At 47.3% G+C, this 14,753-nt stretch overlaps 2 long non-coding RNA genes across 2 annotated transcripts in view; one reads left to right on the forward strand and one right to left on the reverse strand.

The window, feature by feature from the left end:
• Positions 1 to 1,582: 1,582 nt before the first annotated feature.
• LOC114065712 lies at positions 1,583 to 3,317 on the reverse strand. Its single transcript, XR_003573036.1, has 3 exons — positions 2,894 to 3,317; positions 2,357 to 2,772; positions 1,583 to 1,813 (listed from the first exon to the last, which is right to left on the reverse strand). It is a non-coding gene; the product is annotated as an uncharacterized LOC114065712 (long non-coding RNA).
• Positions 3,318 to 3,648: 331 nt separating this feature from the next.
• LOC114065707 overlaps positions 3,649 to 14,753 on the forward strand; it is a 29,700-nt gene continuing 18,595 nt past the window's right edge. The window contains exon 1 of the long non-coding RNA XR_003573035.1: positions 3,649 to 3,747. This is a non-coding gene — a long non-coding RNA (uncharacterized LOC114065707). The remainder of the gene's footprint in view (positions 3,748 to 14,753) is intronic.

A 14,753-nucleotide genomic window follows, 5' to 3' on the forward strand; every position in this document is an offset into this window, starting at 1 on the left:
GTTTGATGAACAGCAATAAACTCCACTGGCTTGCTTGATGTTGCTTATACTAGTTGTGCTTTTGTGTTTGGTAACACATTCCCAGTTCACATTCAAAATCTGTCTCCTAATTAAATTATGCCAATAGCTCGACTTTACAGAGATCTGTTGCAAAGGATGGGGAGAGAGGAAATCTCAACCAAATTTGCCTGCAGTTAAATGGTAGCGTAGACCTGGAATTGCTTCTGGGACCTGTGAGATCTTTATAAACAATCACCACCTGAAGATCCAGCAGTGAAATCACACATTAATTAAAAAAAAATAAAAAGTTAAATGTTCTGCATTGTAAGATTCAGGACCAAGGCCTATGACTGCTGAAGTGAATGGGAAAAGTTATGTTGGTCACAAACCATAAGAAAAGGGTGATTCTTGGACAGGTGGTGTCATCTATAGTCTTACACCAGATGTTCAGCTGTCCATTCCCATAAGCTGTATCACCAAAACCAATGAATATGGCATTAAAGTTCAGAACGGGGGTGTTGCTGTTTCTCTGATGACGGTGATATCACTTTGCATTTTCACTTGCAAACAGGACTGAAATCACTGCACTTCTGCAGAACAACTGCCGCTGCTTCCAGGCTTAAGAACAGAGAGATGAAGCTGCTGTGCTCTTCACCTGCAACTGTAATTTTAATTCAGCTAAGATTTAAATCTTAGAAACAGTGTTTGCTAAACTGATGTCACGGAGCTGAGTTATTTCAGTATTCCTATTTTTTAACTAAATATGATCTGACCCTTAACCATTATTTTTAGAAAATATGTTTTCTAAAAAAAAATGTGGTGTGGGTTCTGTGGCCTCCCTTTTCCCTCTCTCTTTCATGCCTGGGGGGACCGCTTTGCCAGCAAAATGTGAAAAAGAGGGTCTGACCTCATTTCCCAGAGCTCTCCAGTGCACTGCTGCAGGAACTGAGCCCACCCAGCCCTTGCAGCAGGTGTCTGAGGGACCGTGTACATGAGAGGCAATCAAATTGGTTTAGCCTCTTCATAAAGGCCAAAGTCACGACTTGCCCACGGTGTGATTTGGTTGTGGAGGACAGACTGTTTTATGGCAAAGACTGGGTGGGAAAGGGCTTAACAACAGCCTAGGCTTTCCCTAAGATAATGAGCAGCAATGCAGCTCTCCTGGAGACTTGGTTCATCCTTCTTAGCATGGCGTCTTTGCACCCAGGTGGGATGTCTGACTTTGGGATAAATCAGGATGGATTTCTTTCATGTTCTGTTGAGATGCTGCAAGCCCGTACCCAAAACTTTGGGTCAGGGTCACCATCTATTTTGGCATCCAAAGTAGCTACGGTTCAGGAGTTCACCCTTTGGCACTTCATCCTCCTAATCTCGGCGCCTCTGAGTTACAGGCTGCACACACTAATTAACTTTGCTCATACAAACTGGGAGCCCTCAGACTTTCTGTGAAGTTATTAGTGCCAGGGCTTTTATAGATAACATTAGCGTCTGCAGAGTTTACCCAAGGTAATTTATGTTGTATTTGCAACTCCAGGAAAGCTCTTAGATGTTTGACATCATAAAACAGTAAAACGGGGAGATTTATTACAGGGACAGAGAGAACAGGGCCCTTGAGCTGCTTTGTTTATCATAAAACGTCGGGTTAATCAGACATGCACATGTGCCTCCCATATTTCCTGGTTTTGTTTCCCTCCTGTGCTGCTCCTTGACAAGCTCTGCAGTAGATGAGAACTCCTGGGAGCCCTGGCAAAAGTCCTTTGGACTCCATGGGATGAGAATTACATTTTTATGTTCAGAGGTTGCTTATCTCCCTCTATTAATAGAGAAGAAACATATGCAACTGAGCTCTTCATGAGGCTGAAACTTTTCCCAGAGAAGGGCAGTACAGGAAATCCCAGGAGCCCAGCTGGGGAGTGGATTGAGAGCTGATGCTCCTGGACTGCGTTGGAGCTCTCAGTGAGATGTCAGCACCTCAAAAACACTCATCCCAAAGGATGATAAACTGCAGGTAAAAAGAGATACAGTAAAGAAACCTCACTTTTTAGGAAGGGAGCAGGACTGGCTGTGCAGGGAAAGCTGGAGCTTGGTGGCTCACAAAGACCCCAGGAGGTGGGAGCGATGGGGCACCATGGGCACAGCCTGGTCAGCAGAAGGGGGGTGGGGAGGATAGCCCAGACCTGGGTGTCCTGGCTGTCTTAAATTTACTCATTAAGACACTCTCCCTGCCTGGAAAGCTTTTCCCACCACTGTCCTGAAATCCCTGTGACTGCCACAGCCCTGCCTCGTGGATTTTCTGCAATACTGATGTAAGTGATATCTGGGCATTTTAGAACAGTTTGCAGGGAAACATTGTCACCTTGGAGGTGCTGTGAGAGAACAGTTTTCCCAAAATCTGCAGAAGCTGCAGCTGCACTTGGCTCGGCTCATCCAGCAGATGCTGCTCATGCCTTTAGATTCACAGGTGCTCACTTTGTACAGCCTGGACGTGCACTCGATCTTAAACTTAATCCAGATTAAGAGCCAACCCGTCAGATTGGAAAGGGCCAATATGTGGTTTTCCCTGCAGGTTAGCATGGGGTTCTTTTTCAAGCAAATTTCTTACTGCAGCTGGCACTGGGTGTGTCAGGATGATCTACATCCTGCCTGCTAGAGCTGCTGTTTCTTGGCCTGTCTTCTATTTGCTGTGAACATATGAGATGCAGCAAGGAGATGTTTTCTGATGCTTGTAGGCAGCAGCAGGAGAGACCCTCTGGGTTGCTCAGTGGCAGCGGTCTGTGAGCAGAAGGAGAACTACTGTTAATATTGCAAGGCTCCTGGGATGTTCAAGCAGGGTAAAATGGCCAGGCATCCCTCTGGGCGCAGCGCGGATGGGAAGTGGGGTCACACAGCTGACTGTGGCTGCTCAGGTTCCACACAGCCTCAGCTGGCTTCCAGCTTTCTCCCGTCTCTCCAAATACCTCCTTTGGAGGCTGCATCACTGGGGAAGCTTTGGTTAAGAAGGAGGGGAAAAGAAGGTAGATGCTTTATCTGAAACAGCTGCCCTTCCTCCTCTGTGTGCTGCAGGGTGAGCTTGTGCTGTGGGAAGTCTTGTGGGAAATAGGGAGGCTGAAGCACAGGTAGAGTAAAAGCAGGTAAAATGGTCTAGCACGTGTCTCGGGGGGCTGTGTGGACAGCCTTGTGCAGGGCAGGCTGGGGGAGCTGCTCCAGCCTCCGAGTGGGACAGCAGAGTACTGGGGGAACTGGTGGTGGTTGTGCAGATGAGGGTAATTAAGCAGCAAAGACCCGTTAACTTTCTAGATTTGTAAGGGCTTTCAGGTGTGGTGGGGAGGGGAGTTGGGGAAGGCTGTGTGTGCTGGGCTGTTGGCTGGAGCGTCTGCTGGTCCTCGGTCCCAAGAAGCAGAAGAACAAAGTGTGAGTTAAACAAACCACAGTTATTGAACTTCCCCTCTCTGAGGGGTGGGGAGGGAAAGGGGTGTTTGTGGCAGCAACTGTGGTGACATTGCCTTGGGGTAGAGGTTTTCTGGGCAGAAGTGGGCTCTGTGGTCATCTGGGAGGTGGGAGCTGGTTTCCTTGCAGCATGGAGTGCCTCTGGGCAGGACAGTGGCTGTGCTGTGTCCCAGCTAGGTGTTCCATAGGCTGTGATGTCACTGTCACAGCAAGCTGTGACAGACTGGGTCCCTCCCAAGGAGCTGGCAAATATGTGCTGTTTGGAAAACAGCAGAAGGTGATGCAGGACCCTGAAATGGGGTAACAATGTGTACTGTGCTTAGCAGAGACCAAATGATGTCATGGCAGAGTGTCCGAATTGGGAAATTTAAAGCAGCTTCCCTCATCAGCTGGGTTTTTCTGCTTGGGTGCCTTGAGTATAAAACCAGGAGGATGGCACCTGTCCCACAGTTGCAATGTTTGCCCCTCAGAGGTGGCTGGATGTTGCACTTGGTGCCAGGCTGGGATTGCCCAGGAGGGGCTATCAGGGCATGTGTTCTGTTTATCTTCTCTCCTGTCACACTGGACTTTGTGAAAGGGCTGTGGACACAGAGTACTCCTGCAGACCCTGTAGGACGGTGTTGTGTGGGATGATGTAGGGAGGAAGGTGCCTTTTACCTCCCAAATTTGTGACCCAACCCCAAACCTCACTAGAGGTGTCCAGGCTTCAGAAACAAGCTCCCTGTGTACAAAAATCACATGTCAGTGCTGGTCCACTTAGCCAGCTCCTCGAGATCTTGCCACAGGGTGTGTGGAACCTGGCCTCTTTGCCTTTTTACCGCCCTCTTATTCCTGCTCTGAATGGCTCCCAAGTTTCCTCCTGCTCTTTCCCTTAATGAGTTGTGCTGCGCTGGGACAGACGTCTTGGCTGAAAGAGTCTAATTGCTGGAGTAAGGATCAAACACCCATTAGAGTGTTTGCTACTAATTAATTATTGCTTGTCACAGCTGGGAAGTGGAAGGGCTCCACTGTAGTGTAACAGGCTTACTGGAGCTAAATAGCTCCCTGTTATTTACCTGAAGGCTGGTGGTTACTCACTGCTTGTAGTGCTGCTCTTCTTGGGGAGACCTGAACCTGTGTCACAGTCTTCCTTTTTTTTTTTTCTTTTTTTTTTTCTGATTGGTTGGGGATTTTTTGCAAAATCTTGGGGTTTCTTGCTCATCCTGAATGAGCAAGGTGTCTCCCTTACTAATCATACCTTGCTGTGTAGGATACCTCAAAGAACTAACTAACCTGCCAGACTGCTCAACAACGTTGCAAAGAGATTTCTTGTAAATCTGCTGGCTAGTTTGCTCGTTTTTAATTTAGAAAAGGTGGAAGGCTGGTGGGGAGAAGAGGAGAAATCTGTGCATCCAACGGGAGGACTGATGGTTGACAAGCAAGCGGTGGTGATTTATGGCTGGGTAATTTTCCAGCTGCCATAGTTTGTGTAAGCTCAAATGAGAATTGATGGCAGTTTGAGTTAATAGCCGATGCAGTGAGGGCCTGGCACATGGTAGCTTTGATCTCCTCTTCCACAGGAGCAGCCACATCTCAAACCACCCAGGCTTGGCTGCCAAAACCCAGAGGCGTGGGAGGGCTCCAGCCATGTGGAGGGGTGGGTGACTGGGAGAAAGGGGGAAAAGTGTGAGTGGATCCAGGCAAGACTCAAGCTCATGCGAATGCATCAGTGTGTGGTCCCCAAATTGGGTGTTGCACTCTGTGTAAGGTGTTACTGTTTTCTCATTGAATTATTTGCACAGTTTTAGCACCGATAAAGAGAGGTTTTTATTCCAGTGTTGTTTGTTCTCAATAATAAAGGAGGAATAATAAGACAATTTCTGGGAAAGTGCATTTCTTACAGCATAAGTATTCTTTGTTTTGAGGTTTTCCCATGTCAGAGTTCTTCAGTGGCTCTCATTAGGAAATGCAACACATGCCAGCCTTTGACAAGCATCAGTGAGAGGAGTGTAGCCTAGCAGGAAGAGCCTAAAATATTTCAATATAAATTATTTACCTCAAAAGTTTACTCTCTGAATGTTTCTTGCTGTGGTACCTGACTAATTACCATGTTATCAAAGGAGTGTACAAACCTGTAAGCCCTGGTGGTTGGAGTGGCTTGATAGATAAGCCTTTCTGACGGGAATAGCTGTAACTTGCTATTACCAGTCTGGTTCACTTTTGAATTTTGAATTACTCTTAAAAATAATTTAAAAAAAAATCATTGGTTTTATGTAAACCGCTCAGAGATTAGGAGTTGATTTCAAAGATCATCCTCCATAAAGTCCCTTGATCATATTTTATGGTTCCTCTGACTCACGGGTGTAATCTTATATCCCTGGGATATTCATGACATGCTCATCTAATTCCCCATGGTTGCTAATCTCACTTCTGTACCTTAAAAAAAAAAAAAAACACTAAAATATCTTTAAAGCAGGACTGGTAAAAAGGCAACTTTTACAGCCAATCTTCGGCTCCAATTGCTCCTGCTGGGGAAGTCATAATGATGAATTTGTGACATAATTTCTGTGGCAACATGCTGGGATTTCATAAATGGGGATGGTGATTATAGAGCAGGATCAGGTGAAGCTGGATTGTGATGGAAAAAGCCCCAATTCAAATGCAAATTGTTCAATAATGGCATAGGGGATACCAGAAATTACTGGCAATTTATTTTATTTGGGTTAAGCTCCTCATTCAGTCTTCTGCAGTTGTAAAGTCACTCTTTTAAAGATGTTAGCAAAAGAAATGGCTGGAAAACATATCTTTCTCTTCTCAAGAGAACAAAATTGTCCTAATTTAATAATAATTAATCAGTTAGTGTAATTAAAAAGGATGTTCTCTATTTCTATGATTTCTCCCATTCAAGACTCTCCAAGTACTTCACAAACCCTAATTGATTCCACCTTACTACTCCCTGTAGCAGGACCACATAATTTACCTCATTTTCTGGAGACAGGGAGGTGTGTGTGCCAGGCAAATTGATTTAACCAGGTTAAATGATTTGCCCAAGGCCAGACAAGGAGCTGAAGTCAGGACAGATCTGTGTTTCAGAGATCAGCCTCTACCCAGTTGGATTTTGTCTATGGGACAGTGGGTGCAGCTATTGCAAAGCCATGCAAGTGGTGGCCATGCAGTTGCAGCCTCTGAATAAATCTGGTGGATTTCTGGTGTGTAGCACGTGGAGCTGAGAATAAGAACAAGTCCCATGGGCACACATCAGTGATGAAACCAGCTAAATTGGCTTTTCATTAGTTATTCTTGCTGAAATTGGAAGCAACTTGGTTTGTTTTTTGGATTTTCTTTTCCCTTTTTTTTTCTTTCTTTTTTTTTTTTTTTCCCTCCAAATCACTAGGAATTTAAACTCTTTAGCTGAGGATTAAACTAATTGCTTCTGCAAAATGCTGTTCCCACACCATCTAGTGTACATCTGTTAACTGGGGAGGGATAACTGAACCAGCTGCCAGATGGTCTCTTGGATTTGGGTGGCTGGGAGCCAGGGAGCTGCCAGTTGGTGGTTTGTGGGGTTCTAGCAAAGAAGTCACGCTACGTGCACATTCCCCTCGGTTACTCTTCTCTGCCTTAATGAAGATACTGACTAATGCAATAAAGCAGCCATTAGCCCCCTCCCTGCACTCCCTCCTCCCCAAAAGGGGTGAGTTTATAAGCCTGATTTGTCTGACTGAGGCAGGCTTTTCCAGGAGCTCGGGTTCTCCGCACGCTATGTGTGCAAAGGCATTTTTCTCAAGTACACCAGGTATTCAGTCCCGTGCCTGCCAGCTGCCTCTTCCCCTGCCATAGTGGAAAGATGCTCTTGCCACAAAACTGCTATTTGAGAGGGGTTTGTACCTTGATGGGTAGAAACCCAAAAAATCATTGCTCAGCCTTGAACATTGGGCACATCTATAATACATATTGGCTCACATCACACTGACTGTTTTAAAAACTTCACTCTGAGGGCTGGATGCTGTGCTTTGTATTTTTAAAGCATGTAATATTTACCTGTGCTTGGAGGAGGACATAGCCCTGCTCTGCTGAAAAGAAATGTTATGTAGGAGTCTGAAGAGACTGTTCACAGTGGGGTTACACAGGTGCCAAAGCTCAGAACATCTTTCCCATCTGACTGGGACAGAGCTTGGGATCTCTAAAGGTGACAACTTGGTGGTGTGTTTTGCAGGGGGCTGCTGCAGGGCGACAGCCATGGCATCCAGAACCCCACCTGGGCATGGCCCTTGCTCTGTTTCTGAACTTTCAGAGGTAGACAGGGATGGGAATCGTATCTGATGAGTGGTGCAGTCACTCCCAGGTGTGAAACAGCCACAGCCTGGGGCACCTTGGAGTAGGAAGAGGCACCTCATGCTGCAGGTGCAGTACAGAGGAGGCAGAGAGCAGCACCCTGAGCTGGTGGCCAGCTTGGACTGGATTCCACTTAGACTTTGTGCCAGGGAGGTTTCCTCTTTAGGAAACATGTTTTTGCCTGATCCCCATTAAAAACCAAAGCTGCCTGCTGGAGTAGGAAAGGACAGAGCTGGGGGCAAATCCAGTTTTACAGTGATGTTTTCCTTTTGGCAGAGAGTGTATTTACTTAGAAATATTAGGCTTATATGACTTACACTGAGCACTGCAGCATACTCAGCTAAATCCCCTGCAGTGCAAGTACTTCCCAAGCCATGATGCCACTACCTTCCTACCTTGGCTGATGAATCCTACCCTCTGCCATATCCTGTTCACTTTTCCACTTAGGAGACTGTGCCATTTGGCTCTGTTAATGGTGTTTTTAGATGCACTGCCAAGCAATTGCTGGTGCTTTGAGAGGTGAAATTATTTTTTCTGAAAAGGAGTTTGGCGGAGGGCAGAAGTGGCATGTGCCCTCAGGGATGGTCTTACACAGTTTGCAAACCTCTCCAGGGTGGAGTGGATCCCCTGGCACTGCAAAGCAGTGACTGTTTCCATGTGTGGTCCGTGCCCACGAGGAGAACTGAGAACCCTGTCTGTGGGCAGCTTGGGCTGCCCTGGGCACGTGTGGGTCACAAAGCCCTTTGCTTTGTGTTGGAGAGATGCTTGGCTGAGCCGTGCACAGCCTTTGTCAGGGCAATGCCCACGCGGGTGTGGCATCACTTAGTGAGCGTTTGCACAGCTCCCGGTGGAAACAGGGCTGGGATTACCCTGTGTGGGCATGGGAGACAGTCCTGATGCTGTGGAACTTCCTCCCAGCTTGCTGTGGTGCCCTGGGTGTGCTCCTGGCGAGCCCCTGACTGTGCCCCTGGTGCAGCATGTGGGCACAGGGCGGGTGGGGCTGTGTGGATGGGAACAGCACAGGGCTATATAGGGAGATGTCTGTGCTGCTGTTCAAACCCACATCCTGGAGGAACAGGACATTCCCTGGCAAGTACCATTTTCTGGGGGAATGACACCCTGTCCTGAGGGCCCCATGCCAGGAGCAGGCAGCTCTCTGTGCCAGAGACTCAGGATATGTGGGGCACCTATGCCTTTTTCCTTTGGGTCCACCTTTGGTGTGAAAGTTCTTCTGGAGAAATACATCTGAACACTTGCAGTTTGGGCAGAGACCTGGGCAGGAGCAAGGAAGGGAGGAAAAGGGTCTGAGATAGATATTTGTTGTCATCTGAGGATGTTCTCACTCCCTTCAAGCTCCTTCATCTGTCCCAACCCTGGGAGTGCCACAAAGCTGGCTTATGGATGCAACCATCACCGTGTCCATGTGTCACTGTTGTCTGTTGAGTGCTGCAGCTCTCCTGGGGCCACATCAGATTGTGTCAGACCTGCTCACAGCCCTCCTGCTGAGCCCCATGTTGCCCGTTTGGCTTTGTGCCTGCTTGGCTTCTCATGTACTTGCAACGCTGAGGGAGGACAAAATGTGCATGTGGCAGTGGAGGAAGGAGATGAACGGAGATTTGGGCTCAGAGGGGAGTTTTGTCTGCTGTCTACACGCAAGGATGCGGTTAAAACCTTGTCTGAAATTCCCAAGGAACATAAAGTAGAAAATAGTGTGGTTTTGAGGGAGTGGAAAAAGTAAAGCAAAACATCCTGAACAGGATCCATCAGGAATACAGTGCTGCTGCTTGGATGCTCAAAGGGCAGGGCCCAGAGGCTGTCCTTGGAGCAATATGGGATATATCACCAAGTGCAGATACAGGGATGTATATGTTCCATCAGCGCAATCACTCCCTGCCCATCCCTGAGAAGGGAGCTGGTACATCCCCGTCATTTGAAGTCAATTCTTGGAAAGAGAAGATGAAATGTGGTGCCAACCTTTATGGCTGTTCTTAAGGATGAATCAAAGAGATAAAGGTAAACCAAGATGCTGAGGAGGTGCACATATGGAAGAAGCTCCTTTATTGAAATTACAGGCACACAAATCCAGAAAAGCCTGGTAGGTTAGGTCTAGGTGCTGATTTTGGTAAGCTTCTTAATTGGCATGATCCCTCCTTGCCCGGGTTGTGGGGAAACTGACCTTCAGAAACTCAGGTCAGGGATGAGCGTGGCAATCCCTGAAGCTGTGTGGTGGCATGCAAGGGGCCCTGCAGGAGAGTGAAGGAAATGGTCAAGGGCAGATAACAAACCCCAACTCCCCAGAGTCTCAACTTCCCAAGACAGTGCTGAGCTGTGATGCTTAGAGAGGGTCCTTTGAAAACATCAGCTTTGGTTTCTGTACCCGTCCACTGCATTTTTAGGAGGGTGGCTGTTTAACCTGGTGCAGAAGCTCAGGTTTATTGCAGCCCTTGAGCGGAGGGGATCCTTGGAGGCCGCAAAAGCCATGGGCAGCTTGGAAATGCCAGCCTGGCTTTGGGATGGCGTGTGGCTTTGCAGGGAGCCGTCCTGCTGCGCGGGGCTGCGTCACTTCTTCGCACATCCAAGCCGTTAACGTGCGAGGAAATTTGGGAGATCATCATTCACGGCTCCGCGTCTCTCACATAACGGCCTTGATTTCTCATTTGGAACGTGATTGGGGGCCGGATGAGAAACAAAGCGGGATCAGAGTCAGCTTGAGGGAAGCTCCCATTTACGTGCATTTCTCTCTTTTCAAAAAGAGGTCCCCAGCATGTGCAGCAGAAAGAGGTCTGGGCAAGGAACGCACCCTCAAAGCAATTCCAGTTCTGCCTTGGGGATGTGCCTTGCATTTCACACAAACTGAACTGGGTCCAATATGCTCTGCATGTTAGATTATGGCTCCGTGAGCACGTTCATATGCGAGACTAGCATTAGTAGGCACTCGTGCTTCAATTTATGCTAAAAGCCAACAGATGGGGAAAGTAAATGCCAGGAAACCAGGCCCTGATCAGGTGGCTTGAGCTGTGCTCATACTGTATTTAGACAATAGGCTGTATTGCATACTTGGAGTCTGATCTTGTGAAAATGAAACCCTGCTGGTGCTAACCCACAGAGGCTTTGCACACTGGGAAAATGGCCAAATTCCTCTGGAAAATGGTGAACCTCCAGCTGGGGGAATTAATGAAAATTCGCTTTTGCCAAAAAGCAGAATTTCATCTTTTTGCATGACAAAGATTGGCTCTTGCTGATGGAGATTCCCCATCTCCTGCCACCCCATCTCACACACATGCAGGGGGGAACATGTGGCAGTCAAATACCCAAAACTGCTGCAGGAAGCACAAGTAACTCATTCCCTGTATCTGTAAGGGCTGAGGGGAGAAGTCAGGGCTTTGGGGTGAAGCAGGAATGGGTAGGCTTCATCCTCTGAAAGCCTTCCTAGATACAAAGAGTCACCAGGGATGGGATTGCCCAGGGCATCTCGGGCTCTCTGGGATCTGAGAGCAGCATGGTGAGTTATGTTTGCAGCCATGCAGGCTTATACAGTCTATCTTGAAGTGGGGGCATCTCTTCTAGCTCCATTTCCTATGATTTCTGGCACCTGCTCCAGAAGCTCAATATTGGGCTACTTGGGCTCAGCTGCTGGACAAAGCTGCACAGCTCTGCTGCTTGCACCACTGGCCTTGTCCTGGAGTTTTCTTGCTGTTCAGAAAGCTTCATAATGATTTGGCTGTTATCAGTTGAATTTGGCTTTGCTGGGATGCTTCCCTAACTCTCTTCATATAAAGTTAGACTAGGCTTTTCCTCTTTGTACCACTTGTGTGAGCTCCCAAAAACCCCCTGCTCTCTCCTATCCCTTTACCCAGGCTGGCTTCAAGGAGACCAAATTCAGTGTGCATGAGGCAAGGTCTTTAGAGGCCAACAGCTCCTCAATCCTCTGTGGTTCAAGACTTGAAGAGAATTTTGACCTAATTAGTTTTCCCAGGCCTCTTTTCTCAAGTTTTCTTCTCTAACTTCCAACACCTGGTTTCTGAGGTGGGTGTGCAGTTCTCCTCTACTAGCTCAGCTCCTCTCCATCCCTGGCACAGACTGGAGGATCTTTGCTGGTAGTGCAGGCAGAGGTAACCAAGGACCTCAGATGGGCACCAATCCAGGCACTATTTTAGTTTTTAAAGTGTGGTAAAGAGCATTTCAAGAATTTTGCTCTTCTGTCAGAGCTGTCTGCCTGTTTCTGAGCGGTGCACCTGTGAAGCTCTGATTTTCTTCAGTAGCTCAGTGGTTAAGTTCCTTAACAGTATCTCTTAGCCAAACTGCCTGATAATCACAACTGGACAAAGTGAGGACAGTTTATCTTCAAATACAATAATTATATGCAGAGGAAAAATAACTCAGCATGTTGCTGTGCTATATCTTGCTGCCTTGCTTAAGGAGGACAGGCAGCAGAATGACCTGGAGGATGGGGTGCTGCTGTACTGGGGAGGAGGGCTCGTTTGAAATGCAGTCTTTTTGACCTTGACCCACTGGGTTTTAGCTTATCCTGGGGAAAAGAGGGAAGTTCAGGATCTGTACTTATTTCTGATGTGAAAGGGAACAAAATGATCTGGGATTACTGACCATGTATCATTTGAATGAACTTCAAGAGGTTGCATTTAGGGAAATCTGCCTAACTTTAAGGCCATATACTGTTTTTCTTTTCAGCTTACAGCCTCCTTGAACAATATTGTTGAACTTCCTGAAAAGTAACCTGCAGAAGGATTTCTTTCCTTTAGGGAAAGGCACATTGCAGTGCTGTTGTAGCTGGGGGTACATGAATTCGTTGCTCCAATGCAGGTGTGTAGCTGCCAGCCTTTCCTTGCATGGCTCCAGCAGGTTGAGTTTGCCCAGCTACATGTTTTTTGCTCCCTGTAATGTGAGTTTGTCAGCTCATCTTTGAAGATAAAGGCTGGGGATTTCTGGCAAGAGATGGAGTTTTTGGAGCCTGGTGCTGTTGACATGCAGAGGAATTGAGTGTGGGTGCCACACTTTTGGAGGGTCAGGACAGCCGGGTGGGAACTCCCTGCGTTGCCCCCCTCTGCATGGAAAAGCTTCCCTGCTGCTGCCCAGGTGGCCTGAGTGGAGGTGCAGCACCTTGCCCTGGGGCTCCTCTGCAGACCCCTGGGCACTGGGAGCTTTGCTGGGGTCACAGCCGAGTCCAGCTGCTGCCCTGGCTCCAGCTGCCCACTCCCCAGGGCCTGGCACCCCACTTCCAGCTGAAGCACTGGCCTTGGGAACTGCCTCCCTGGATTTAACAAATATGGGCTGTAGGGAGAAATGAGAACCGTCTTTAACCACCCGGGAGAGATTTGGGTCGTGCTTATGACTTGAATGTTTACTTGATGAAGAGTGAATTGCTGCAGTCCCCTCGCAGCCCTTGGGAACCACTTGTGAAATGAATAGCAATTGTTCTCTGCTCAATTAGTCATATATAAGTGAATGCCTCGTGGTGGCCGTCCCCAGAATGGTGCATAATTGATGCATTTCACTGATGGTTACACCAGAAGGATCTCACTTTCTTTGCGTGGCAAAGGCGGGGAAAAGATACAATACTGGTGGAGTTGTCCTCGGCCTCTCAAGAGGGAGTGTGCAGTGGATGTATGGGATGCTATTGAGCTCAGCCCGGTGCTCTTGAAACATATTGAGCTTATTAGAAGTGCATGTTGACTCTGGGACTTCAGTCTGACTGCGTGGCAAAACAGTTAGGCCAAGGAATATGTGATAATGTTTTTTATAAATGTGATAATTAGATAAAAGAAGGGGGAGTTGGAGTTCAGACTCGAAGACACTAATTAAATTCACATTGACAAATCAACATATTGGTCTCATATGGATTAAAGCAATTCTGAAATGCTTCTTTTGTTTAGATTACACTAATTAAATTCACACATTTTGCCAATCCATAACAGTTACCTTGAAACACAGAAGGCTAAAGCTAAAGCTTCGACACGTCAGTGAACGTGCCGAAGTCAGAACATTTTTGTAGAGCAAATTGCTGAGGATTTTAAGAAATTTTGGGGCTAGCATTTGTGAGATTTTTTATACCCTCACAGCCGAACGCTGTCAGAATGATGCATGCTCTTACTTAAATGCTGAGTGCTTAACTGCAGTTTTAAATTATGCTCAGTGATGAGGTAATAAAGTATTTCAGTAAATATGTCTCAGAGGAGAACTTGGGAAGGAAAGAAACACATCTATTCCCAGTAGCCAGTCTGTTCAGGTCAGTATTTAAAAACCATAGGTCACACGTCAGAGAATTATGAGCTGCTGCTGGCAATATTTTTGGAAGTTAGGACTTCATAAATACATCAAGTGCTCGACTCAGGGCTGCCCCACAGCAGCCACCACCGAGCCAAAGCCAGGGGATGGGAGTTTTGAAAATTAAACTAATATTTGTGTTCAGCAGTGACTTTCTTTTGGGTTAAATCTTAAAAACCTGAGCTCACTGATGCACGGGTCACCCAGAAATGGGAGAGGTGGTGTCGAGCTGGGAGCACCCTGTGCTGGGCTGCTGGAGGTCCTGCTCCTGCAGGGCAGGTTGGTGCCTTGGAAAGATGGGTTTTAGGGTTGCAGGCTGCAGCTCCAGCTTCCCCTGGCTGGAGGGGACCCCAGCAGCATCGCAGGGTTGTGTTTTGCATTGTACAGTCTGGACAAAGCCTTTCATCTTTAAAGGACAAAAAATCCCAGCATAAGCGTTACTGCCTCATCTCCAAAGCCTTAGGTGTGAGGCCCCGCAATAATCCTGAGTCATCACCATCTCGCCATTAGTGAATATTCTATTTTCTGTCGGTAAACACAATTTAACCACTTAACAGTTAAGCTTCTTAAGATTCATAGCTGATGAGGGAGCAATTAGGACAGGATTTTAATGAATACATACAAACTGGGGGGTTCCCGCTGGGGGAAAGGAGAGGTTCGAGCTCATCTAGAAAGGCGTTCAGGCACATGGCAGTAAAATGCACTTAAAC

The sequence above is a fragment of the Empidonax traillii genome, unplaced genomic scaffold, assembly GCF_003031625.1.
Source record: "Empidonax traillii isolate 1590-97213 ecotype Southwest subspecies unplaced genomic scaffold, ASM303162v1 scaffold20:size5563877, whole genome shotgun sequence".
In the NCBI taxonomy this organism is placed as follows: domain Eukaryota; kingdom Metazoa; phylum Chordata; class Aves; order Passeriformes; family Tyrannidae; genus Empidonax; species Empidonax traillii.